Raw genomic sequence first — 27482 nt, 5'->3', positions numbered from 1 at the left:
CCGCCACAAACCCTTCTCTCTCTATCCACAGTTGCAATATATTTACATGGTAGGTCTGAATCCTACCTTTCGCATGCCTTACCCGATATGTCCATGGGCCTACTCTGGCTGTCACCACGCAGGGTCCCTTCCACTGAGAAGCAAACTTATGGGGGTCTGAGGCCACCATGACGAGCACTTTATCTCCCACTTGAAATTTCCTTACTTTTGTGCCCGGTCATAATACCCTTTCTGGCTCTCTTGGCTCTGCCCCAGGGTGTCCTGCGCAAACGCCGTGACCCTCTGAATCCTTGCTCTTAACTCCCTCAGGTATGTACTAACCTCCCTGGGCTCTTCCTCTCTCTCTACCCATGCCTCCTGAATTATGTCCAGAATGCCCTGCGGCAATCGTCCAAAGACCAATTCAAAGGGGGATACCCCTAGAGATGCTTGGATATTCTCCCTACATGCATATAAAGCATAGGGTAACAACTGGTCCCAATCCTCATATTTCCCCTTCAAGCCTTTCCTCAACATCTGCTTAAGGGTTTTATTAAATCGCTCTACCATCCCGTTTGTCTGGGGATGGTAGGCAGCTGTGGTAATGTGGCGTATGTTAAAAGCTTCCCACAGTTCTCTTAACTGTCTAGATTTGAAATTGGACCCCTGATCCGTAAGCATTTCTTGTGGGAATCACAGAAAAGCTTGACCAATTCGGTCGCTATACCAGTAGCTCATATATTTCTCATTGGGAAGGCCCAGGGAAACCTAGTGGCCCTATCCATGACTACTAAAATGTATGCAAAACCCCTAGGTGTTCTGATGAGGGGTCCCACAATGTCCATAGCCATACTTCGCATAGGTTCCCCATTAATAGGCAATGGTACCATAGGTACCCTGGGACGGTATCGGTCCACCAACCGCTGACAGGAGTGGCAACTTTGGCAATAAATCTGGACTTCCCTATGTATGCCAGGCCAATAAAAACGCTCCAGCACCTGTTTCAACGTACTCTGGGAGCCCTTATGCCCTGCTAAAGGATGATCATGGGTCCCTTTTAGAATAAGGCTCCTAAAGACCCTGGGAATTACCAGCTGGCCTCGCACGGGTTCCCCCACCGGATCCTGTATTTCCCGGTACAACAATCCCTCCACCACCCAAAACCGGGGAAACCCGCCTGAAGGCCCCCCTTCCACTTGTTCCCAGGCCCTTTTTAATACCGGGTCATCTCTCTGCTCCTGGCCAAAAGCGGGAAATCTCTCCACCACCTCCTGTGGCCTCCATGGCATAGCCTCTCCTTCCCCCAACCTCCTTAGGGCCCTAGCCCGGCGATGCCTCTCCGCCTGCCGTGTTTCTCTAGCCTTCCTCCCTTTACCCGGTTCTCCCATTATCACCTCATGGAAAGGGAAGAGCTGACCTACCGAATCCTCCCCCCTATCCTGCGACCCACCCCGAGCCTTCTGAGCCCGGGTAGTCACCCACCGTGACCCCTTTCAACCCCCGTACAAACAGCTCCCACTCCCTCCCCAAAATGAGGTCAAAAGGCAGTTTTGGCAGGATCGCCACATTAAGCCACCCTCTCCCCAGAGGGCTCCGTAGTTGGATCCTGAACACAGGGTAGGCGGTTGAAGCCCCATGTATGCACCTAATCCGAATCATTCCTACATACTGTCCGCCCTCTTCCCCCATGGCGGTGCTCTGGATCTTATTCCACAGGGCCCGGGACATCATCGACTGATTGGCCCCCGAGTCTAACAGGGCCTTAACTGTCACCCCTCCCACCTGAACCTCCAGGAAGAAGAAATCCTTGGGGTCTGTTCCCATATGTCCCGCAAACCCTAGTCTTTCCATACACTCTTTCAGCATGTGGCTAGGCTTCCCACATCTAAAACACCTTCTTCCCCCTGGACTGGGACCCGGGTCCCTACGACCCATACCCTCTTTGCTACTAGGGAGAAAGGGGTTAGTAGGATGTCTTCCTGCCTCAAAATACAGTTCAGCTCCATGAATCACCCCTTCCAATGAGCGCACCCCTTGCTTAATGAGCCACTCGCGCACTGGGGTGGGTATGGCAAACAAAAACGTTTCCACTATAATCTCCTCCACAACCTGTTCTGCAGTCTTCTGTTGCGGCTCCAACCATTTATAGGCTAAGTCTTTCAGTCTCTGGGCAAAAGCCCGGGGCCGCACTTCCCTCCCCATAGTAGTCTCCCCTAAACAGTCTCCTATAATGGTCTCTAGTAAGACCTAATCTATTTTTAATGGCCGCCACTACCTGCTCATAATCCATGGAGCTGTCCGCAGGCATGGCCCTGTATGCAACCAGAGCTTCCCCAGCTAGGCTTCCCGCCAGTCGAACAGCCCACTGTTCTTTCGGCCATTGGACTGCCCTTGCGATCCTCTCAAATATAGCAATAAAGTCCTCCACATCATCACCCTCCCCCATTTGTCCCAAAGAAAAGGGTCCAAACGGAGGGGTTCCTACCCCCATGGGTAAACCGGCCACTGTACCCGGGGCTGCAACTTTATCCAACAGGCTCCCTATGGCTTGCATCTGACCTTGCACTGCCTGGAGCAGAGTACATGCTGTTCCTTGGCGGCTTCCACCACTTGCTGCAAGGCCTGTAGAGCCCCCTCCTGCTGCTTCTGAACCTGCGCAGCCATCCAGTGAAGCATTTCTTTCTGCTCCATCCTGCCAGTCTGGAATACCCTGAAAAGAAAACCAAAAACACCATGTGCGATACCACTTTTTTTTTTCCCACTAATTACTAATTTGTACTGCTCTTCTCCCACCACTCCCCTTTTACACAACCCCGCCTGGGTTCCTTTACATGACCTGTGTTTCCCCCTTAGCTTCACACTTCAGTCCAGCATTGATCCCCCTTCAGGTACCTCTTACCTGGGGTAACCGCTGGTCTTCGCTTTGCTAAGGGTGGCCTTGTCAGCTTCACTCCGGCTGCTCTGTGGTAGCTTCAATCGAGTCCTATCTGCGGTGCCACTGTAATATCTGTAATCCCGGTAGCAAACCTTCAGGGGGTGGTAGGCTCCCTTCAGCAGTCCACAAACAAAGAGGCAGATGCAGCAACCAAACGTAAAAAAATCTAAATCGTTAAAGTCCCTAACGATTTTAAAATAACGAAAAATGCACCAAAAAAAAAAGTCACACATGCTGAGATCGGTATTGAAACGTACAATGTATCAAAGAATCACAATACACATCGTTAATCGGCCCCCAAATCATGCGCAGAGCAGCCAAGCGTTATGTTAGCTGCTCTGCACATGCCACAAACAGTCAAAACACAGTCAAATCACAAGCACATGGCTCCCAAATCAAAACAAAAATTTAAAAAAAGGGTCGGGAGGGGGCAAAGGCGCTGGTCAGGAGTGTCCTGTATGGCCGTCCTTGCCCCCCCCCCCCACCCGTGGTCGCCGTTCCCCCCGCCCCACTTCCCCCTGCATTCTAAATTAAGCAAGAAGAAAAGCAAACGTACCTTTAGCAGCCCCGGCCCCCCTCCCTTCCTCACTACTCTGTCTCCCCTCAGCTCCGCCTCCCGACATCCTCCGCCCTGTGCCCCGTCCCCTCTTGGGGTCGTCATCGCCATTCCCCTCCTCCATCGGGCCCCCCTCCCTCTTACCGGGCCCGTGCAGCGCCTCTCTCCTCTGTCTGAAGGCGCTGCACGGGCAAGAAGAAAGCTGATGCCTGCCTTCGCCCAGCTTCTGTCGTGCGTCTCTCTCCTCCTGCGCCCGCCCCTGTCTGACGTCAGTAACCTACGTAGGTTACTGACGTCAGACAGGGGCGGGCGCAGGAGGAGAGAGACGCGCAACAGAAGCTGGGCGAAGGCAGGCATCAGCTTTCTTCTTGCCCGTGCAGCGCCTTCAGACAGAGGAGAGAGGCGCTGCACGGGCCCGGTAAGAGGGAGGGGGGCCCGATGGAGGAGGGGAATGGCGGTGACGACCCCAAGAGGGGACGGGGCACAGGGCGGAGGATGTCGGGAGGCGGAGCTGAGGGGAGACAGAGTAGTGAGAAAGGGAGGGGGGCCGGGGCTGCTAGAATTTTGCTTTTTCGGGGGGGGGGGGAGCGGCGGAAAGTGGGGAGCAGCGGGGGGGGGGGCAAGGCCGTCCATACAGGACGCTCCTGATGAGCGCCCTTGCCCCCTCCTGATCCTTTTTTTATTTTTTTTATTTGATGTGTTTTCTGACGTCCTTTGGACCAATCACAGCGCTTTTAGCTCTGCTAATGCGCTGGGATTGGCTCAAAGTTTGTTTATTTTTTCACTTAATGATTTTTCCTGGCACAGAGCTGTCCTAACGAGAGGTCCAGACCTCTCGTTAGATTTCCTGCCTTTTTCCTGCGTAAAGGCAATCGGAAAAGGCTAGTGCATGTCGTTTCAATGGGGTTTTCACACTAATTGCTCATCTCCATTCCGTTTTCCTTAGCTGCTGGCTTCCTCGGTAAAAGCCCTTTGATGCATGCAACGGATCAAATTTTCCTCGTTGGAGGGTCATTAAAGGCTCATTTAGCTTTAGTGCATCTGCCTCAAAGTCCTTCCAGACAACACAGCTTTTAGTTCCAAACAGTTTATTTCCCCTCCTCCACAAAATCTCAGTTCAAGGGGTTAAAGTCCCATTCAGTTTCCAAAACAAAGCAACAAGAAAAAACTTCCCTTTGAATCCAAGTTCTCCCCCAGTTCAACAGTCTGGGTTTCAGTTTTAAAAGTCTTTCCGCTTGGGTGGTTGCAGAATGGCAGTACACCGCCCACAACACAGCTAATTGACTCCTGTGACCACCCACTGCCTTCAGTCCCTGCAACTCTGCCTCAAAGTACAATTACAGTCCATGTCAACTGGCTCCTCCAAACCTGGTGTGCTGGTCCCTCCAGACTCTCCTTCCTCCAAGCACTCCATTAACTCTGCTTCTCTGCTAGGCTGTTGGTTGGAGACCTCCTCCCCCTCCCAGGTGGAAGGAATCTTGTACTGATTTCTAACCCAAGGGAATTGAGCTTTGTTAACCCCGCTCCACCTTCTGGCCCTCGTCTGCCATAGCAGCTGCTCTTTCCAGTCCTTTTCCCCCTCTCTTCCACGTGGGGGCCATACCGGGTTTTGGGACCTACCCCCCCCCCCCCCCCGATCCCTTCTCTCAGGGCCTTGTGGGGAATGTAGTCTGGCCCCATACCTCCTCCTGACCTGCTTAGACCCTCCAACCTCCTTACAGTGCCTAGACTGGTTAAAAAAAGTGCATAAATTATAGTATTCTATCATATAAATATATATATATATATATATATGTAACTTTGTACCCTGCCCATGCTCCACCCATAGAAGGAATACTGGCATTTACGCATGTATGTGCACACATATGCATATATATTTAAATCATTTTTATTACGGAACTAGACATTAACATTGTGAATAATAAGTCATTTGTTACAGCTTAAGCATTTCACAAATATGACCATGCTAACATCATTCCTTCTAACAGGTTCCCAATTCCTTTCCCCCCCCCCCCCCCCCCCCCCCCCCTTCTCTCCCTTTAACCCGCACATCCTTACCCCACCCTCCCCCCTGCCACCCCTATCCCTTCCCTTTGAATTCCCCCCTTGCCCCCCTCTCTCCCTGGCATCCTAAACCAACTTGACTAAATCTAATGTGGCTCAGGCTCTTTATAGTTATCTGTTCAAAAGTCGGCTTCTTGCCACCGGGGTCAGTGTACTCAGTAATAAACACCAACATTGCTGCCAGTTCTCCCCAGTCCTTGATGAAATATCCCTGACTGCCATCTTCTCCATTCGCATCAGAGTAATCATGCGCAACCTCCATTCTTGCAAAGTCGGACATTTATTTGTAATCCAGTTGGCCATTATGCATTGCTGTGCTATTATGACAGTTTTTCCTAAGAATACTTTCAGTCCTTTCACGGTGCGCCACGGCGCTCTGAAGTGGTCAAACAACAGTCTCGCATCTAACTGCCATTTCACCTTCCACAATTTAGAAACCTGGGATATTATGACTTTCCAGAACTGTTGTATTCCTTTACAGGACCACAGCATGTGGCCCAGCGTCGCTCCATCTACTCCACATTTTGGACATGCCCCCCAAGGGGACATACCCATATGAAACGCCCTTCTAGGCGCCACGTACATCCGCATCGCAGTTTTATACTGGATTTCCCAATGTACTGTATATTTTGAGCGTCTCTTAATTGACAGAATATAGTCTTTAAGCAGGTCTGCAGTAATGTCTGTGGATAAATCTTTTCCCCAGTTTTCTGCCAATCGTTTATAATCCACCTCTGGAGTCATATCTTTTATGTGGCGATGATGGAATGCCAACGGTACTTTATCCTGCACTCTTAAAGAGTACGCTGAAGACAATTCTTCTTGCACGTCCTCTGTCAAGTCTGTCCATGGCAACGTAGTGATGTAATGTTGCAACTGTACATAATGAAAGTAGTCTCTTGGAGGGATTACAAACTCTGTCTTCAAATCTGAAAATGACTTGAGCTTGCCCTCCAACGTCAGCACTTGTAGAAGATATGTCATCCCTTTTTGTTTCTACCTACCAAAAGCTGGGTAGATGCATCCTGGCATGAAGTGAGGGTTGTTCACAATAGAAAGGAAAGGGGTCACTTTGGGCGAGAACTGGTGCAACCGGCATATACATTTCCAATTCGCCTTGGCTGAACTCATGATCCCTGTGGCTCTCAGTGTCGCAGGAATGTCCCCTCCTCCTGAATGTAGACAGTTACTAAAATGAGTCTGTGGAAGCAGGCTGAGTTCCAAATCTGTGTTTGAGAAGTAGGATGTCTGGCGGAACCAGTCATTGATGTGCCGCATCCCACTAGCAGCTGTTATATTTTTAATACTAATTAATCCCAGTCCGCCATATTCTTCTGGGGTACACAGAATTCTCAGTGGTAGTCGCGCTCTTTTCCCCTTCCATAGGAACCTTCTTAACATTTTGTTCAGGCTACGTTCTTCTTTGTTTCTCAGAAATAAAGGCAACAATTGAAACACATACAACCATTTAGGTATAATGCACATATTATACAGGGCTATTCTTCCCCATAAATTTAGTGGCAAGGACTCCCACCCCCTTAAATTCTGTTCGGTGTCCCTCAGTAGTCGTTGTATGTTAAGTGTGTAAACCTGAGCCAAATTTGCTGGTAACCATATCCCTAAATATTTGAGCACCCCGTCTGCTTGTTTAAAGGGGAACCCATACCCTTCTCTATCTGCCAACTCGGGGATGATTGACAAAGCCTGGGACTTATCCAAGTTTAAGGTAAACCCCGCCACCCGCCTATACACGGCTAATACCTCTAGGAGGGGATTAAGCGACTGCTTAACATCTGTAATTATCACCAAAAGGTCATCAGCATACGCTAGTACTTTGAGTTGGTGCCTTTCCAAACTCGCTCCTTTTATGGCTTCTACTTTGTTTATTTGCCTCAGTAGCGGTTCCAAAGTGAGCACAAACAACAGTGGGGATAAGGGGCACCCCTGTCTCGTGCCACGTTCTATTTTAAATTCCTCACTTAGTGCCCCGTTTGCCAGTATTGCCGCCCTTGGTTGATTGTACAAGGTTTTTATTGCTTTCCCAAACCATTCCCCAAAACCCAGATGCTCCAGAGTCTGAAAGAGGAAATCCCAACTCACTTTGTCGAAAGCTTTTTCAGTGTCCAGACTCAGGAGCATCGCAGGCTCTCTCCTCTCCTGACATCTGGCCATCGCCACCAGGGCCTTCCGCACATTTAAAACCGAGGACCTATTTCTAACGAATCCCACTTGATCAGGTCCTATCAATCTGGGAAGGACAGCGGCCATGCGTTCCGCCAGAATTTTTGCTAATATTTTAATGTCTACATTCAATAACGATATGGGTCTGTACGACTCTGCTAACTCTTTTGATTTACCTGGTTTTGGTATTAGGGTAATCGTGGACGTGTTAGCGTACAGGGGCAACTCGCCGCCTTCTATCACCTCTTCGAAGTAGTCAATCAATGCCCCCCCCGGCCCTTGGTGGCAACATCTTATAATATTCACCTGAAAATCCGTCTGGCCCCGGCGCAGAGTATGACTTCAGTTTTTTTATTACTGCCTGCAATTCTTTCGCCGTCAATGGGGCATTTAGGGCTTGCTGTTCCTCAGCTGTCAGCCTGGGAAGCCCAGTTTGTACCAAATACTTCCTAATCCTCTGTGGGCTTTCTAACTGTTCCTTTTTGTATAAAGTGGCAAAGTGTGAAGCCAGAATTTTAGCAATTTGCGTTGGGTTGTTAGTTAATTGACCCTGTCGATTTCTAAGTGCGTCAATTGTTCTTGGGCCGCTCCAGGTCTTTATAGCCCGTGCCAGCATGCGACCCGGCCGATTGCCATATCTTTCTAACCTATACTTCTTATACAGTTGGTAGTGTGTTTCTTTTTCATGCAGTAACGTATTAAGGGACACCTGTGTGGTTTTCAAAGTCTCCAACCTCATTGAGGTTGGATTCCTCGCATAAGCCTTCTTCGCGCTTCTCAGTTGCGCTTCTAGTAAAAGCACACTAGCTGCCACTTTCTTCTTTTTAAGAGAGACATAAGCTATAATGGCTCCCCGAAGGACGGCCTTAGAGGTCGACCAAAATAGGGACGCTTGGTCCACATGCTGCGCATTATCTGTCACAAATTCATCCCACCTCTTGTTAATATATTTTTGGAATTGTGGGTCTGCCACCAGATAGGCCGGGAATCTCCATCTTTTCCCGCCCGACTCCCCAATGTTAGTTTCCAGATCCAGCCACACTGGAGTGTGGTCAGATATTTCTTCCGGTCCTATAATTACCCTCTGCACTCTATAAAACTCTCCACGTGTTATTAACATGTAATCCAGCCTGGCTTGCGTCCCATGAGCCCGAGATCTATGTGTGAAATCTACTTCTGTTGGGTGTAAGGCCCTCCATGTGTCAACTAGGTCCTGTGTGCGTACTAAGCATGGCAGAGTCTCCCCTCTGTGTCCTTGATAATGTGAGGAGCCTGGATTTGTGCAGTCCCGTTCTGGATCCATTACCAAATTTAAATCTCCCACTATCAGTAATGGGCGGTTTCCATTTTGATTGCATAACTTCATTATTGTTTGGTAAAACTCAGGATCGTATTTGTTAGGCCCATAGATTACCAATAAGTTTACTTCCATCCCTTGCAACCATACCTTTAACATCAAGTATCTCCCCGCCTGATCTGTGGCTATCAACGAGGCCTTATACGACAAGCCTTTTCTAAATAGAATTGCTACACCACCTTTGCGGCCCTGGGGGGAACTGGCAAACACCTCTCCAACCCAGGTTTTCTTTAATTTATTGTGCTCTGCCACCGACAGGCGGGTTTCTTGTAAACAGGCAATATCCGCTCCGTGCCTCCGCAGGGCCGAAAGTATTTTTGCCCGTTTGATTGGAGAGGAGATCCCTCCCACGTTCCATGTTATTATATGCGCGGGCATGGTCTAGATTGTATGTGGTGCCCTAACGCATGGCTCCCTGTCTGATTCTTGTCCGCTATCCCATGTGCCCCACGCTTTGGTTGTGTCATCTCCCTGTCCTGCCCTCGGAGAAATACTGTGCCATATAAATCTCTGTTCTGGCCGAGCCACACTAGTGTATATCTTACCCACTCCCCCTCCCACTCCCCTCCCAACCTCCCCCCCTGCTCCCCATTACCCCATCCTGTGATGCTACCCCGAAACATTTCCCCAGGTCACAATGCCCACGAAAATGTAAAAACCACGTGTCTTTGCTTTGAGACCCCCTCCCCCATACTTTGTACATCATATTTTCTCCCCGCTTTTCCCCTGCACCGGCCTTACTCACAATCAGTTATGCATTCTTACACAGTTATGCTCACTTTCCTTTCTAAGTACTGTCCAACAACTGGTGGTCCGCCAGAGCCGCCTGTGCCTCCTCCACTTTGTCAAAAGTTTGCCATTTATCTTGAATATGCAGCCGCAGCTTAGCGGGATATTGTAACGCAAACTTTATCTTTTTCTCAATCAATTGTGAGCACAACAGGTGAAACTTCTTACGCTGTTCCTGAACCATCGTTGTGTAGTCTTGGAAAATCAAAATGTTGCGTCCGCCATATTTAAGTGAGTCTCTCTTAAGTTTAAATCCTTGTAATATTTCAATTTTGTGTTTATAATTGAGAATTTTCGCCACCACAACTCTTGGCCTGTTGTTAGCTTCCACCTTGCGCCCTATTCGGTGTGCCCGTTCAATTACCAGCGAGCCGGACGAATCCGTGAGCGCCAATTCTTTTCCTAGCCAATTTTCAAGCCAGGTTTCTAAGTTGCGTTCTGGTAATTGTTCTGGGAGCCCAACTATGCGAACATTATTTCTTCGCGAGCGGCTCTCCAGGTCCTCCAGCTTTGCACTCTGTTCTTTCAGCTGCTGTTGTAGACTGTGGATATCCGGCCCATAACCACGTGTCTCATCTTCAAGGGCCGCCATTCTGGTTTCTAGATCTCCTGTCCTGATCCCTAAGCCATCCACCGCAGTCTGGTAATGATCTAATTTTTCATGCAATGCCGACCACTTTGGAGCCCAAGCTTTTTCAATAGCAGAGGTCAGTTGGACCAATTGTTGTTCTGTGAAGTTGCATGGCGCTGCCGCGATTCCCGGGCCTTCCACCATAACTCCTTCCAGGGCTCCCGCTTTAGTTTTTTCTTTCTTTGCGGTGCGCAGCGCCATACCACCTGGCGATTTCTTAATATATTTGTCCATACGCGCTTGTAGTCTTGGCTGATGGTGGTAATCGCCGCTTTGTTGTAAATTAAGCAGTTCTGGGGGAGCGAGTCTCGGAGCTAGAGCAGCTCATAGTGTCACGTGGTCTCCACACATATGCATATATATGCCAGTATTCTGGTCATTTACATATATTTGTGGCCCCTAAATGTTGGCACCGTCCTTAGAGAATCACCCGCGAGTACCTGCACACATTTGCACCTCTCTCAGAGCAGGTGTAAATTTGTGCAAGAGCATTTGTATATTATGGAAATAGTTTTGGGTTCATATTTTATAAAGGCACATAGGCCTTTTATAGGAATAGTTTTGGGTACATATTTTATAAAGACACATCAGCCTTTTATTAAATTGCATTTCTGCGCATTTTTATAAGGTTCCTCTTACAAAATTACCAAAATTGGGTTACGAGATATAAAAATCAATCAAGGTGGCAGAACTGACTCTTTCAAAATCTAAAACAGGGTTGAGAACCACTGAAATAGAGCAACATCTGTATTCATCTGTGTGTAAGAAGACCATTAACTGTCCAAGTTATCTACATGGTATATTTGTAAGTAAGCAGAAGAATTCAGTATGAGGTATGACACATTTTTGTTTTAGATCAGGAGTTCTCAACCCAATCCTTGGGACACACCTAGCCAGTCAGGTTTTTAGGATATGCACAATGAATGTGCATGAGATAGATTTGCATGCACTGCCTCTACTTTATGTACGTCTATCTCATGCATATTCATTGTGGATATCCTGAAAACCTGACTGGCTAGGTGTGTCCCAAGGATTGGGTTGAGAACCCCTGATCTAAAACAAAAATGTGTCTTACCTCATACTGAATTCTTCTGCTTACTTACAAATATACCATGTAGATAACTTGGACAGTTAATGGTCTTCTTACACACAGATGTTGCTCTATTTCAGTGGTTCTCAACCCAGTCAAGGAGATGTACCCAGCCAGTTGGGTTTCCAGGATATCAGCAATGAATATGCATGATGTACATTTGCACAACAAGGAGGCAATGTATGCAAATGCCTCTTATGATTATTTATTGTAGATAGCCTGAAAACCTAACTGGTTGGTGTGCCCTGAGGACTCAGTTGAGAATCTCTACTCTACTTTCATAAAAATTTAGGAAAATCTCTGACATGACTGCACTCATGCTACTTGCCACTAGATTGAATATAGATGCAGAATAAAATGGTAAAGGAATCCTGTTCAGAAGGAATGGATCCTAAGGAGTTTAGCCGAGAGTGGGTGGCAGAGCCGGTGGCGGGAGGCGGGGATAGTCCTGGGCAGACTTATACGGTCTATGCCAGAGCCGGTGGTGGGAGGCGGGGCTGGTGGTTGGGAGGCGGGGATAGTGCTGGGCAGACTTACACAGTCTGTGCCCTGAAAAGGACAAGTACAAATCAAGGTAAGGTATACACAAAAAGTAGCACATATGAGTTTATCTTGTTGGGCAGACTGGATGGACCATGCAGGTCTTTTTCTGCCGTCATTTACTATGTATGTTACTATTGTGGGAAAATAAAAATGGATAGCCAAAGCAGATCTCATCTTCATAAATATATAAAATCAATTGAAAACAATAAAAACAGAAAGCTAAAAAAGAAAAAAAAATAGAACTAATGTCTTTATTTTACTCACCAGCAGCAGAAGGTTGTCTACAGATCCACCTCTCCAGGATCTCTTAGGTGTTACCAGTGCACAAAATTTATAGCTCTCAAACTTATGACCAGTCTCTAAACAGTGTTCTACCAGTGGTTTCTCCTTTTATCTGTCTCTTCATAGCACTTTTGTGCTCCATAATCCTAATAGTCTTTCCAATATAAACCATGCCTCAGGGGCACACTGCGGCATAAACAACACTTTCTGTCTTGCAATTAGAATGTTCTTTCAAAACAAACCCTTTGCCAGATGATGGATTGATAAAAACGTTAGTGTTCATATTTACACCACACCCTGAGCAATTGCCACATTTAAAATGTCTCAGCAGCAAATATGCTTGCCACTATAGACTTAACCAAGAGTGGAGGAGTAGCCTAGTGGTTAGTGCAGTGGACTTTGATGCTGGGGAATGGGGTTCAATTCCCACTGCAGCTCCTTGTGACTGTGGGCAAGTCACTTAACCCTCCATTGCCCCAGGTACAAAATAAGTACCTGTATATATGTAAACTGCTTTGAATGTAGTTGCAAAATACCACAGAGAGGCAGTATATCAAGTCCCATTTCCCTTCCCCTTTTAAATGGTAAATTCTACCAACAAATAAAGGGAACAGCTATATGGCAACTATGGCTCCATCTATAGCAAACCTGTACATGGACCACTTTTAGGGAAAATATCTCTCTGAACCTGCTTTTAAGGATAATGTATACCTCTGGAGGAGATATATTGATGGCATTTTTATGATTTGGAAGGGCAATAAGACAGAGCTTGAAGGCTTTCACACATGGTTATAAGGTTCAGTTCCAGATGCACTATGATGTGGAAAGGGGATGAGATTTGATATACCACCTTTCTGTGATTACAATCAAAGCAGTTTACATGTTATATACAGGTACTTATTTTGTACCTGGGGCAATGGAGAGTTAAGTGACAGGCCCAGAGTCACAAGGAGCTGCAGTAAGAATCAAACCCAGTTCCACTGCTTCTTAGACCACTTCACTAACCATTAGGCTACTCCTCCATTTTGAACTTTGATAGCTCCCATAGTACACTTCTTAAAACAAATCTGCATTATAGCCAATTGCCACTTTTAAGAAGAGGTCATATGACATGAAAAATAAATTTAGAGAAAAGGGCTACCCTGCTTCATGTATTGAAAAGTTTTTTCCAGAAGGTGTTAGATTACAATAGGGAAAGGGGAAGAGGAAACTGATAAGATCATGTGCACACTACCATTCACCCACATGTCTAATTATATTGTTCATATTCATAAACAACACTGGCATATTGTAAAGGGTTATATTAGTTCCTGAACACATTAAAGATAAACTATGGCTCTCTCTCATCAAACCATTACCATCTGCTAACATATTACAATCAATGTATTTCCTCTACCATAGATCTGTGTGGACACCGAGGAAACTACACTCTGCACGTCTAATCCCCACAAACCTATGCTGGCATTGTAATGGAACATGTGGAACATTACTGCACATGTTATTTGATTGCCCTCATATTCAAAAATTTTGGAAAGCAATATGGACCATCATTAGTAAAATATTTGATTCAGATATTCCACTAACTTCTTCATTAATAATTTTGAAATCCTGTTCTCCAGAATTCAAGTTGTCTCCCAATAATTACAAATTGTTTGACATATTAGTTACTATAGCACAACGTATGATTCTAAATAATTGGAAAACCTCTTCAGTGTTAAATGAACATTTCTGGTGGCAATCTGTTCTAATGTACCACAAGCTAGAATTGGCTTCCACCACATTCACAGGATCAATAATTAAAACAAATACTGTATGGTCTCCAATTGCTTCCTATCTTGATTCCATTACAAATGAAACTACATGATAACTACCTATCTTAGATTACTATTATACTGTAACTATAATTATATAATTCCTTGGCACACTATAATCCATTATATATCTCCATAATGCATCTTTATTTCTTTTGGTTAATGTTATGTACTATTTACATTGTACTAAAATCAATAAAAAAATCTTGAAAAAAAAAAAAAAAAGGTTTATGAGGAAGGGCTTACCCGAGCCCTGTGAGGATATTGGTTGGTCCCGGATCGGTCTGGGACGTCTCTGGGCGATCCGGGGTTGGCTGGGATTTGTTTTAGTCCTTCTGGGACTCATCTGAGGTCCGAATTTGTTCTGGGGGCAGGAGTACAGCTAAAATGCAGCAGACACAAGTGAAAGCGCTTTCAAAATTGAAGGGACAATGGAAGGAGGCCAGCAGGAAAATGGCTGGCTTCAAGTAAATGGTCAGACGGAATGTCTCTGAAGAATTCTAGTAGCAATTCTAGCTAAATGTTGGGGGGGGGGGGGGGGGGGGAAGGTTGTACAGCACTATTAACAAAGAGAGTTGTTGGTTTTTTTGTGCAAATAAGATTCAAAGCAATTTAACAGTTTTTAACAATACAGCTGTAATTTTTAATCTTATCACATTTGTTGGTTTGTAACATACATTTTAACTAGTAACTGTTTAAAGTTGCCTGTACAATAAAGTTTAACAACGGAACATCTGGTTTCAGTGTTACACTGTAATACTGCTATTGTATGTAAAAGGTTCAGGTACTAATTTAACATCACACAAATTCCAAGAATCTACTTCCCACTTTCTCAATTTTCTTTCTGAATTCCCTAAGTGACTGGTTACAGTGGGAAACCCTAACACAGTGACAAAATTTCAACTAAGCTGTAGTAACACCAGTCCACCATTATGGGCACTTACAAGTTGCACGGAAACAGAAATCTAACCCATCCCTGATGGAATCTAACTCATCCCTCCTAGACTCTTACCCAACCCCACCCGTCTCTACAAGAATTTAACCCATCCCTGCAAAAATTTAACCTGTCCCCTGTAATGGGGGGGGGGGGGGGGGGTCAGCTTCCTCCTCTTGGGTGGAGCTGGCAAGCTTGCGGTGCTCCCAGGTTTCCAGGACAGAATACTGTTGATACTGGGACTCAGGGCCAAAGTATTTTATTATCAAGGCAATTTCATACCAAAAATTATAATATACTCCTCAAAACAAAAAGGTACAGTCCTCCTAAAATAATCCTCAAAAGAAAAAGGTACAGTCCTCATAAGATAATCTTCAAAAGAAAAAAAAGGTACAGTCCAGGTCAGCAAATGTTCAGCTCCTCACGAGTTCAGGCCCTCTACTAGGCCTTAGTTTCCCTTCCTCCCCCCCCCCCCCCCCCCTCCTTCAGAAGGGTTCAGTAAGAGTCCAGCATACTTACAATAGGGCACAATACTTCAGAAAACTCTTCATTGACAGTCTTTGCACATAAAATCAATACCACAAATCACCTGCTTTTTACACAGCACAAAGGGAACCCTGTAAGGAGCAGGGTTGGCAGTTTCTCCCACCTTTCAGCACCACGCCCGGTGTGGCCTCCTCCACTGCCTTCATGTGCTGGGCAGGGCAACCGTTGAATTCTTCCACTCCATGGTAGCTGGCTTCTCTCCCTTGGGCAGCTCTAGTGGCAGGCTACTTCCTTCCTCCACATACTCCATGGAACTCTCTCTCCCTTCGTCTCCCCTCCTCCCTGGTGACCGAGAGCCTCCAGGAAATCTGCTCTTCCCTTCTCACAGCTGGAGGGAATTATATACTGGTGGTGAAGCCAGGGAAACTGAGCTTCATTCTTCCCTCGCCCTCTAGTGGGGAAGGGAGTAACAGGCTCACCCTGCCTCGAGCCATAGGCGCCAACTCTGTGGGTGCTCGAGCACCCCCAATGTTTTCACCCACCCAGGCAGGGGCGGGAGCGCCGCTTACCCCCCCCCCCCCCCCCCGACGTCGCACAGCTATGCGGCGTCAGTGAAAGCACTGCCCGCTAGCCTTTCCTTCGCTCGTTCGTTCCCTCTCAGTGTCCCACCCTCGTGGAAATGATGTCAGAAGAAGGTAGGACACTGAGAGGGAACAAACGAGCGAAGCGAAGGGAAGGGAAGGCTAGGGGGCAGTGCTTTCACTGACGCTGCGCAGGCTCAGCTGCTGCGACGGAGGTAAATTTAAAAGATTTAGAGAAGACGGGTAGGTAGGGCAGGTGGACATGGGAGTGGGAGGGCAGGGGGGAAGAAGTATTGATCAATGGATCTGGATGGGAGGGGAGGGCAGTGCCCAGGGAGAGCGGAAAATTGCTGTACAGGGAGGGGAGGGAGGAGAATTGCTTGAGATGGATGGATGGAGGTGGGCAGGGGACAGAGGAGCATCGATGGACATGGATGAGAGGGCAGGGCCCAGGGAGAGAGGAGAAATTGCTTGATATGGATGGATGGAGGTGGGCAGGGGACAGAGGAGCATGGATGAACATGAATGGGAGGGCAGGGCCCAGGGAGAGAGGAAAAAATTGCTTGATATGGATGGATGGAGGTGGGCAGGGGACAGAGGAGCATGGATGGACATGGATGGGAGGGCAGGGCCCAGGGAGAGAGGATAAATTGCTTGACATGTGTAACAAGGGGTTAAGGGTTAGGGAAAAGGGAAAGAAAAACAAATAATAGAAATAAATTAATACTTACCTGGGGAATCATCGTGGGGCGCAATGCCAGCTTCGGGGCCATTGGATGGGTTTTCTGGGGTGGTTTGGGGGTCAGAGTGGGCAAGAGGGAGAGAAGTGTGGCTGGTGAGATGCTGCTTGGGGGCAGCGTTGCGTTTTTTTTTGTGCCGGTGTTGTTGGGGGCCGGTGTGGAGCTGGAGGTGCTGCGGGAGGCAGCGCTGAAGTTTTGGCTCCCGGGGACGGCTGGGGAGGTCCCCGGGGCGTGATGAGGGGTGGCCGATGTTTTGTTGGTTCCCGGGGACGATTGGGCACGTCCCCGGGAGTGAGAAAATATTCGGGGCCCGTTGGGAGGAGAGAGACGCTCCGGGAGTGGGCACGGCAAGTTTTTGGGCCCGGGAGCGATGGAGCACATTCCCGGGCCTGAAGCAAGAAATGGGGCCGAGGAGGAGCACTGGGCGTCGGCGCTGGGATGTGTGGGGAGCCGGAGCGGCAGTGGACAGCGTCGTGGAGACCGGAGGAGCGCTGCAGGGAGGCGGGGAAGCGCCAGGGTTGTTTTTTTTAAGAAAGGAAGATGGCCGGCGAGAAGAAGACGTCGGCGCGCGTGTGCATGAGGCGGCGCGCTTCATGCACAAATCGGCGGCGCGCGTTTTTCCGTCTAGGCCAAAGCCGGGGCCTAAATTTTGGGCCGGGCTTCGGTAGTTTTTTTGTTTTCGCTCCGTTTTCGTTTGTGGACGTCCGGGATCGGAACCAGGGGAAGTTTACATGTGTGGGGAAAATCTACAATCAGGTAAGGGGGTTTTTAACCCGAAATTTTAATTTATTTATTTTTATGTTTAAATCATTTTTATTGATGGTATGAAACAATACATTCAAACAATCTTCCACTAAGCCAACATCTACCATCATTTTATATATATCCTTCCCTACTCTATCTTACCCCTTCCCCTCCCTTCCCTATTCTCCCCTCCCGTCCCTCTAACCCATCTCTTACTCCCCCAGTTATTAATATTCACGGTGTACAACAATGACACATAATTACATATTCAGTAATAGGCTTCTTGCCTCCGAGGGCATTGTGTCCAGGAATGGGCTCCATCTGACTATGAATAAATCAAGCTCTGTGCGAGGCCTTTCCTTACATGCTAGTCTCTCCAACCTCATCAAAAGTATCATTTGAGTTCTCCATATCTGAATCAATGGCCCTTTTACCTCCAGCCAGTCTGCTAAGATAGTTTTCTTTGCTATCATGATGGCTCTTTTCACAAATTCAGAATAACCTTTAGGTCTCGGCCTGCTGAGCTGCGGTTTACCAAATAATAGTAAGGGCGAATATGTCCATCTTGCCTTCCACAGTTTCATTATTTGCCTAACTAGGCTAGTCCAGAACTGCACAACTCGGGGACAACTCCAGAACATATGCCTCAGAGTTGCTCCAACCTCTCCACACTTGGGGCAAGCCCCATCCGGGGATAAACCCATGTGAAAAGCCCTTCGCGGTGGAATATAAAGTCGGAGGGCAAACCTGTATTGAGTCTCCCAGTACGCGGCCCAATTGGTTGTTTGTTTTAATGTCAATACATGTTCCTTAAACATGCTAGGAGTTACCTGCACCGATAGTTCCTTACTCCAGTCTCTAGCATACTTAGCATAGTCCAGTTCCGACTTGGTGTCTTTTATATGCCTGTGATGGTATGATAATGGTACTTTCTGTTGCGAGTTTAAGGACAAAGCTGTGGGAAGTTCCTCTTGAATATCCTCTGCAAGTGCTTCCCAGGGCAAATTGGTCACATAGTGTTTTAGTTGCCAGTAGTGAAACTGGTCCTTAGGCCCTAGAAGTTTTAGGCCTTGTAACTGCCCATAAGATTGTAGTCTCCCATTCTCCGTAAGTATGGGTTGTAAATACGTGACTCCTTGTTTTGTCCATCTAGTAAATATAGAGTATAGGGTACCTGGTGGGAATTCCGGGTTTCCTCCTATTGGCAAAAGTGGAGTCACTTTGTAAGAACAATGATGCAATTTACATAGCCACCTCCAGGTCTTTTGGGCAGTAGGCAAGATGTGAGATATCTCCAACGTTGGTGATATTTTGCATAGTAATCCATGGAGTAAACTGCTAAAATGGTATGGGTTGCACAACTCCAGTTCAATTTTGTTGCTGAAAAATCTGTAGAGCTTCTAAACCAGTCATTTAAATGTCTCATAGCACAGGCTATGGTTAATGATCTGATGTTCAACAGTCCCAATCCTCCATACTCTCTTGGGGAGCTTACCATGTCCAAAGATAACCTGGGTTTCTTCCCTCTCCACAGAAATTTTGTCAGGGCAATAGTCAACTTTTTTTCATCTATACCTTTCAAGTATATTGGTAACATTTGAAATACATATAACCAACATGGTATTACCATCATGTTGTATAAAGCTATGCGTCCTAACAGTGAAATGGGTAGCCCTTGCCATCGTGCCAGCTATTTATTTATTTTTAAATTGTACAAATATGGTTTTTGATTTTTAAAAAAACAGGGATTTGTTTAATTTAAATTTGGTTTTGGGTTTCGGGTTCAGGAGATTTTTCCTGATTTTTCCAGTGGGTTACATTTTGAATTTTAATATTTTAAGGGGGTCTTTTGGGAGGGGTCTGGTTTTAAGGGGTTAATTAAGGGTTAATTTTTTTAATTCGATAGGGTAGGTCCGGGAGGGGAGTTGGAAATTTTTGGGATGGTTTTTGGTCGGATTTAGGGATTTTGGAGGGGTTTAGAATAGTTTATTTGAGGGCGGACATTGGAATTTGGGATTTTTAAAATTGAAAAACAGGGATGGATAGAGAATGGGGGATTTAATTTTTGGGCCAAATGTTAAGTGTTTTGGGTAAACTGTAGGGTGGCTAGGATTTTTGGAAACATTTTTCCATTGAAATCTATGGGATTTTTGTGTTCAAAATGGAGCTGGAGCAGCGCTGGTCAACATTCCGCAGGTCAGCTTGGCCAGTTTAGAATTTTAAAAAGGGATGGTGATTGGCTGAGCTGACTTCGGAATGGCAAGCCAGCGCTGGTCTCCTTGGCAACGGTGGTTGGGCAGTTGGTCAGAATGTGTTTGGGAGTCAAGGTGATAGGAGGTGCGGTGTGCGTTGGTAGTGTGTGAGAGTGGTTTCAGAGTAAAAAGGGTAGAGGTTTGAGGAAATATTGGGGAAGTATTGGAATATAGGTTAGAGTATAGGCTGTTTGGTAGAGTTAATATTCATTTTTATTGGGATTTGGGAATTTGGGGTATTTTTAAAAAGGGGGGGGGTTGGAATAGTGAATGAAGTGTATGGGAAGTTGGGGTATAGTGAAGAGTCTGGTCTAATATTAGAATCTGAGTGGGTTAATTGATTTTAAAGGTTAAGTTAATAGAGAGGGGATAGGTATAGGGGTATAGAATGGAATGTTAAGAATATAATTAAGAGTATGGGAGTGGTATGAGAGGTATGTGTGAATAAAGACTGCCAAACATATTTAATAGGGAAGTTAGGTAAAATAAAAGTTTAATTAGAGAGTGTAAGCCTGTAGATAGGGAATTGTTTAATTATTTTGATTTTATTAGTCAGATGGCCACAGTATAAAACTGTTACTGACACTAGGTATCCTGGTACCTGATCAGCGAAGGGAGGGTCTTGCTTCCATTTATTTTATTAAAGAGTGAGGTTTAGGAAGAAGAGCCGTCACCTGCCAAGAATTCCGGAACAGCTGACACAACAATTACAAGGGCCCCAACGCAAGAAAGGTTCACCGGCACACCGGAGAAAGAAGAACAGCCTACAGCTAAGTGACTGTAAAGGGAATTCTGGGACTGGGGATAAAAGGGAAAACGGTGGGGTTAGTTGTGTAACCTGAAAGGGAAAAGAGAACAAACCAAACAAATACTTACCTGTACCTGGAAAGGTTGGGTGTAGACGTCTCCTGTAAAACATAAAAGTGAACTCAAAGAATCACATTCTAGAAAAACACCTTTTTAGGGAATACTTAAAAATATTAGTAAGGGTTAAGGAAATAAAGAGGAAAAGAAAATAAAGAACTTATCTGATGTTTAATCTGGTGCAGCGTTGAAATTAAATCTGTAAGAGAAGAAAATGAATGTATGGTAAATTTTGGGGTTTAAGAAATATTTCTTGTTTTTATTTAACTGCGGTTACTGTTTTATTGAAAAGTTTTGAATAAATGTTATCTAATTACATGAAAAAACACCTGATTGCAATCTGATTTTGGGAGCTTGGGCAGGAAAGAATCCTAAAATTTTAGTTTGTTTTCCTCTCTTGGTCTTAGAGACTAAGAGACGAGGTTAGTGATTGTACCCACCTTCCGGCCTGGGTGATTGGGGTTTCAACTAAGCTGCCATGACTACAATCATCCGGCTGTTGAGACCCCTTTACTTATTACAGCCTACCCAAGGCTGAGGGGGTGTGGCACACATGGATGGATGGAGGTGGGCAGGGGACAGAGGAGCATCTATGGACATGGATGGGAGGACAGGGCCCAGGGAGAGAGGAGAAATTGCTTGAAATGGATGAATGGAGGTGGGCAGGGGACAGAAGAGCATCAATGGACATGGATGGGAGGACAGGGCCCAGGGAGAGAGGAGAAATTGCTTGATATGGATGGATGGAGGTGGGCAGGGGACAGAGGAGCATGGATGAACATGGATGGGAGGGCAGGGCCCAGGGAGAGTGAAGAAATTGCTGGACATGGAGAGGAGGGCAGGGGAGAGAGGAGAATTACTGGATATGGATGGATGGAGGGGGGCAGGGGAGAGAGGAGCATGGATGGACATGGATGGGAGGGCAGGGCCGAGGGCGAATGGAGAAATTGCTGGACATGGAGAGGAGGGCAGGGGAGAGAGGAGAATTGCTGGATATGGATGGATGGAGGGAGACAGGGGAGAGAGGAGCATGGATGGACATGGATGGGAGGGCAGGGCCCAGGGAGAGAGGAGAAATTGCTTGATATGGATGGATGGAGGTGGGCAGGGGAGAGAGGAGCATGGATGGACATGGATGGGAGGACAGGGCCGAGGGCGAATGGAGAAATTGCTGGACATGGAGAGGAGGGCAGGGGAGAGAGGAGAATTGCTGGATATGGATGGATGGAGGGGGGCAGGGGAGAGAGGAGGATCCAGCTTTTACGTATGGATATAGAGCAAGAAATGAAGAAGAAAGGAGGAAAGTAAAGAAATAAATGGAAAGGAAGCCCTGGAAACGGAGTTAAGAGGACAGATAGCAGCAGAATCACATACTGGGCCAGCATGATCAGAAAAACAAAGTCACCAGACAACAAAGGTAGAAAAAAATCATTTTATTTTCACTTTAGTGTTTGTAATATGTCCACTTTGAGAATTTACATCTACAAAGTCACCAGACAACAAAGGTAGAAAAAAATCATTTTATTTTCACTTTAGTGTTTGTAATATGTCCACTTTGAGAATTTACATCTGCTGCATCTGCTGTCTTATTTTGCAATGTATAGCAATGTGTTTCGTTCTGTTTGTCTGGTACTGTGCTGCATGCAGGGACTAACTTCTTAGGATTTCAGGTTAATTTTTGAAGAATTTGAAGAGGGGCTATCTCTGTTCTGCATGTGTGACTGCAAGGCCAAGTGTCTGAATAGGGATCTGTTTGTTAGATTCTGAGATTTTGCTAACACATTGTTTTTCAGAGTTGGCAAGACTGTCTGTTCTCATATGCTAATTTGGTTTGTGTCATTAGAGTATAATGGAGTTGTAACAGCTTACCGAAATTATTTATAATGAAAACAAAAAAAACAAGTTATTTTTCTTCTATACTGGTGTAATATTTTCAATGATGCCATGGCTGGTAAAAGGGGTGTGACTACTGTAGGGGTGGAGCCATAGTTATCCTACCCCTGGATGGGTAGGGGTGCCGACTAATAGGCTGTAGGAGGGCACCAGAAACCCTAGGACCGCATCTGCACCCGCCGGAAGTCGGAAGTTCCCTTCCCAGCCAGCCCACCTGCCCGGTGCCCGCCCTCTTCTCCCTCAGTTCTCCGCCGGTCCGTCCTCGCCTTTCTGCGTGCCGCCCAGAATTTTAAAACTCATCTTACCTTGGGGTCCCGGCGGCAGCATTGAAAGGCGAGCAGGCTCAGCGCTTCAGCCTTCCCTTCTCTCTCAGCTCTGGTCCCGCTCTCATTTTCTGTTTCCGCAAGGGCGTGACCAGAGCTGAGAGAGAAGGGAAGGCTGAAGCGCTGAGCCTGCTCGCCTTTCAATGCTGCCGCCGGGACCCCGAGGTAAGATGAGTTTTAAAATTCTGGGCAGCATGCAGGAAGGCGAGGACGGACCGGCGGAGGACTGTTGTGGGAGAAGAGGTCAGGCTGGGGTTGGGACTGGCACTCAGAGGAGAGGGGGGCCTGGAACTTGGAGGAGGGGGGCCTGGAACTTGGAGGAGGGGTAGGGAGGGAGGGGCAGGGAGGGGGAGGGAGGGGGCATGGGAATGCACCACCTGTTAAAAAAAATTCAGCATCCCCAATCATTTTGAAAAGTTGGCTCCTATATAGTAGATGACGGCAGAAAAAGACCTGCACGGTCCATCCAGTCTGCCCAACAAGATAACTCATATTTGCTGCTTTTTGTGTATACCCTACTTTGATTTGTACCTGTCCTCTTCAGGGCACAGACCGTATAAGTCTGTCCAGCACTATCCCCCGCCTCCCAACCACCAGTCCCGCTGCCCACCACCGGCTCTGGCACAGACCGTATAAGTCTGCCCAGCACTATCCCCGCCTCCCAACCACCAGCCCCGCCTCGCAATCTTGACTAAGCTCCTGAGGATCCATTCCTTCGGCACAGGATTCCTTTATGCTTATCCCACACATGTTTGAATTCCGTTACCGTTTTCATTTCCACCACCTCCTGCGGGAGGGCATTCCAAGCATCCACTACTCTCTCCGTGAAAAAATACTTCCTGACATTATTCTTGAGTTTGCCCCCCTTCAATCTCATTTCATGTCCTCTCATTCTACCACCTTCCCATCTCCGGAAAAGGTTCGTTTGCGGATTAATACCTTTCAAATATTTGAACGTCTGTATCATATCACCCCTGTTTCTTCTTTCCTCCAGAGTACACATGTTTAGTTCAGCAAGCCTCTCCTCATACGTCTTGTAACGCAAATCCCATACCATTCTCGTAGCTTTTCTTTGCACCGCTTCAATTCTTTTTACATCCTTAACAAGATACGGCCTCCAAAAGTGAACACAATACTCCAGGTGGGGCCTCACCAACGACTTATACAGGGGCATCAACACCCCCTTTCTTCTGCTGGTCACACCTCTCTCTATACAGCCTAACAACCTTCTAGCTACGGCCACCGCCTTGTCACACTGTTTCATCCCCTTCAAATCCTCAGATACTATCACCCCAAGATCCCTCTCTCCGCCCGAACCTATCAGACTCTCCCCGCCTAACACATACTTCTCCCGTGGATTTCTATTCCCTAAGTGCATCACTTTGCATTTCTTCGCATTGAATTTTAATTGCCAAACCTTAGACCATTCTTCTAGCTTCCTCAGATCCTTTTTCATGTTTTCCACTCCCTCCTGGGTGTCCACTCTGTTACAGATCTTAGTATCATCCGCAAATAGGCAAACTTTACCTTCTAACCCTTCGGCAATGTCACTCACAAATATATTGAACAGAATTGGCCCCAGCACCGATCCCTGAGGCACTCCACTACTCACCTTTCCTTCCTCCGAGCAAATTCCATTCACCACCACCCTCTGGCGTCTGTCCGTCAACCAGTTCCTAATCCAGTTCACCACTTCAGGTCCTATCTTCAGCCCCTCCGGTTTATTTAAGAGCCTCCTGTGGGGAACCGTGTCAAAAACTTTGCTGAAATCTAAGTAGATTACGTCCATAGCTCGTCCCTGATTCAATTCTCCTGTCACCCAATCAAAGAACTCAATGAGATTCGTTTGGCACGATTTCCCTTTGGTAAAACCATGTTGTCTCTGATCTTGCAACTTATTGGCTTCCAGAAAATTCACTATCCTTTCCTTCAGCATCGCTTCCATTACTTTTCCAATAACCGAAGTGAGGCTTACCGGCCTGTAGTTTCCAGCTTCTTCCCTATCACCACTTTTGTGAAGAAGGACCACCTCCGCCGTTCTCCAATCCCTCGGAACCTTTCCCTTCTAAAAGAATATATTAAACAAATCTTTAAGAGGACCTGCCAAAACCTCTCTGAGCTCCCTCAATATCCTGGGGTGGATCCCGTCCGGTCCCATGGCTTTGTCCACCTTTAGCTTTTCAAGTTGTTGATACACACTTTCTTCCATGAACGGTGCTCTATCCACTTCATTCTCAATTGTATTATTTCCAGTCCATCGCGGTCCTTCTCCAGGATTTTCCTCTGTGAAAACAGAACAAAAGTATCTATTTAGCAAATTTGCTTTTTCTTCATCATTTTCCACATAGCGGTTCGCAGTATCTTTTAGTTTCACAATTCCCTTTTTAGTCATTCTCCTTTCACTAATATACCTGAAGAAATTTTTGTCACCCCTCCTTACATTTCTAGCCATTTGTTCTTCCGCTTGCGCTTTTGCCAATTGTATCTCTCTCTTGGCTTCTTTCATTTTCATCCGGTAATCCTCCATGTGTTCCTTTTCTTGACTTTTTCTGTATTTCTGGAACGCCAACTCTTTAGCCTTTATTTTCTCAACCCCTTGCTTGGAGAACCATATCGGTTTCCTTTTTCTCTTGCTTTTATTTACTTTCCTTACATAAAGGTACGTGGCCCTATTTATAGCTTCTTTCAGCCTGGACCACTGTCCTTCCACTTCTCGTATTTCCTCCCAGCCCATCATCTCCTTCCTCAGGTATTCCCCCATTTTACTAAAGGCACGCTTGAAATCCAGGACTTTGAGTTTTGAGTGGCCGCTCTCCACTTTAGCTGTTATATCAAACCAAACCGTTTGATGGTCACTGCTGCCCAGGTGGGCACCCACTCGGATATTTGACACGCTATCCCCATTTGTGAGCACCAGATCCAGTGTCGCTCCCTCCCTCGTGGGTTCCATCACCATTTGTCTGAGCAAAACACTTTGGAAAGCATCCACGATCCCTCTACTTCTTTCCGATTCCGCAGACAGAACCTTCCAATCTACATCCGGCAGATTGAAATCTCCCAGCAACAGCACCTCTCTCTTGCTTCCCAACTTTTGAATATCTGCGATCAGGTCTTTATGCCTCAAGCCATTGCTCCCCCTGCTGGGACTGGGAATCCACCCCATCTTTTTAGGACTACTCTCCTCTCTCATTCTTAAAAGGACTTCTGGGACCCATAGTTCTGGGCTCAACTGCTTCATTGGGGAGTCTCTGGGGCTTGCCTTGTCATACCCTGCAAGAATTTAATGGTACCTAAAAAAAATTCCAGTCAGCTCTCTCAGGGCTCCCTTTATTGAGTGGAGGTAAGCCCGCTGGGTTAACGCAGGAGCCCTTGCCGCCACCTAAATGGGTGACTGTAAAGGCTCCCCTCGAAATGGCCACGCGGCAAGTGCTTTACATGCCGCCCGGCCATTTCCTGTAGGAAAGCAAGATTTCCCTTTTACCAGCTGTGGTAAAAAGGAGGCCTCAGTGCACATGTAAAACACGCGCCGATGCCAGAGCCAGCCCCTTTTTGCTGCACCTTGGTAAAAGGGGCCCTCAGCCTCTCTCTGGGTTTGAGCCGCAGCACTGCAGGCAAGGAAGGAACGGAAGTTGGAACACTCTGGTGCACACATGTAAGACTCGTCTCTGATTCACTGGTGCTGTGTGCTGAGAGGTCACCACATGCACGCACCAGTAGGTGAAGTGACCTCTGATGCTCGGGCCAGTGTGAAAGCTGAGGCCTGCACATCAGCCTGGGAACAGAGAGGGTTAATGGAAGACTTTCTGCATCTACGCTATTAAAGCAAAGAGGAGGAGGAGGCAGTACTTGGTAGGTGAGAGGCTGGCACAGGAGCAGCTTACACTTCCACGGGAACCCCGCAGCAACTGCTTCCATCCCCACAGGAACCCCACAGAAACTGCTTCCGTTGCAGCCCCAAGAGGGGACTCCTGTGGGATTCCCACAGTTCCACAAACCCCATTCCCATGCAGGTCTCTATTTACAATATTATACAAAATTTGAGACCCTTCTACAATAAGCATAGGCGGTCGGTGGCCCAACTGTTCGGGGAGGCTAAAGGGGGCGGGGTTAGGGTGGGACCAGGGGCGGAGTTTACAACCATAATTGTCTGACAACACACACAAAAAAATAAGTAAAAATAAAATAATCACAATTAATACCGTTTATTAAATTTAGATATTAGATATGTATCATATGTCAAAGAATAAGGTGGTTGCTCAAAGCATATACTAACCACAATCGCTCAACTGCAAAACACTATGCACAACTTTGTGCAAAAACACACTCATAACCTTACTGTACCATAAATATTACACTGGGCAGACCTAATACACCAATATACTACCATACGGAAAATGCAGACCGTCAATGCAAAGAAATGCAAAGTGATGCACTTAGGGAGTAGAAA

The sequence above is a fragment of the Microcaecilia unicolor genome, chromosome 7 (assembly GCF_901765095.1).
Source record: "Microcaecilia unicolor chromosome 7, aMicUni1.1, whole genome shotgun sequence".
In the NCBI taxonomy this organism is placed as follows: Eukaryota; Metazoa; Chordata; class Amphibia; order Gymnophiona; family Siphonopidae; genus Microcaecilia; species Microcaecilia unicolor.
The sequence above is the reverse complement of the archived record's forward strand: the minus strand, read 5'-3'. Positions refer to the sequence as shown.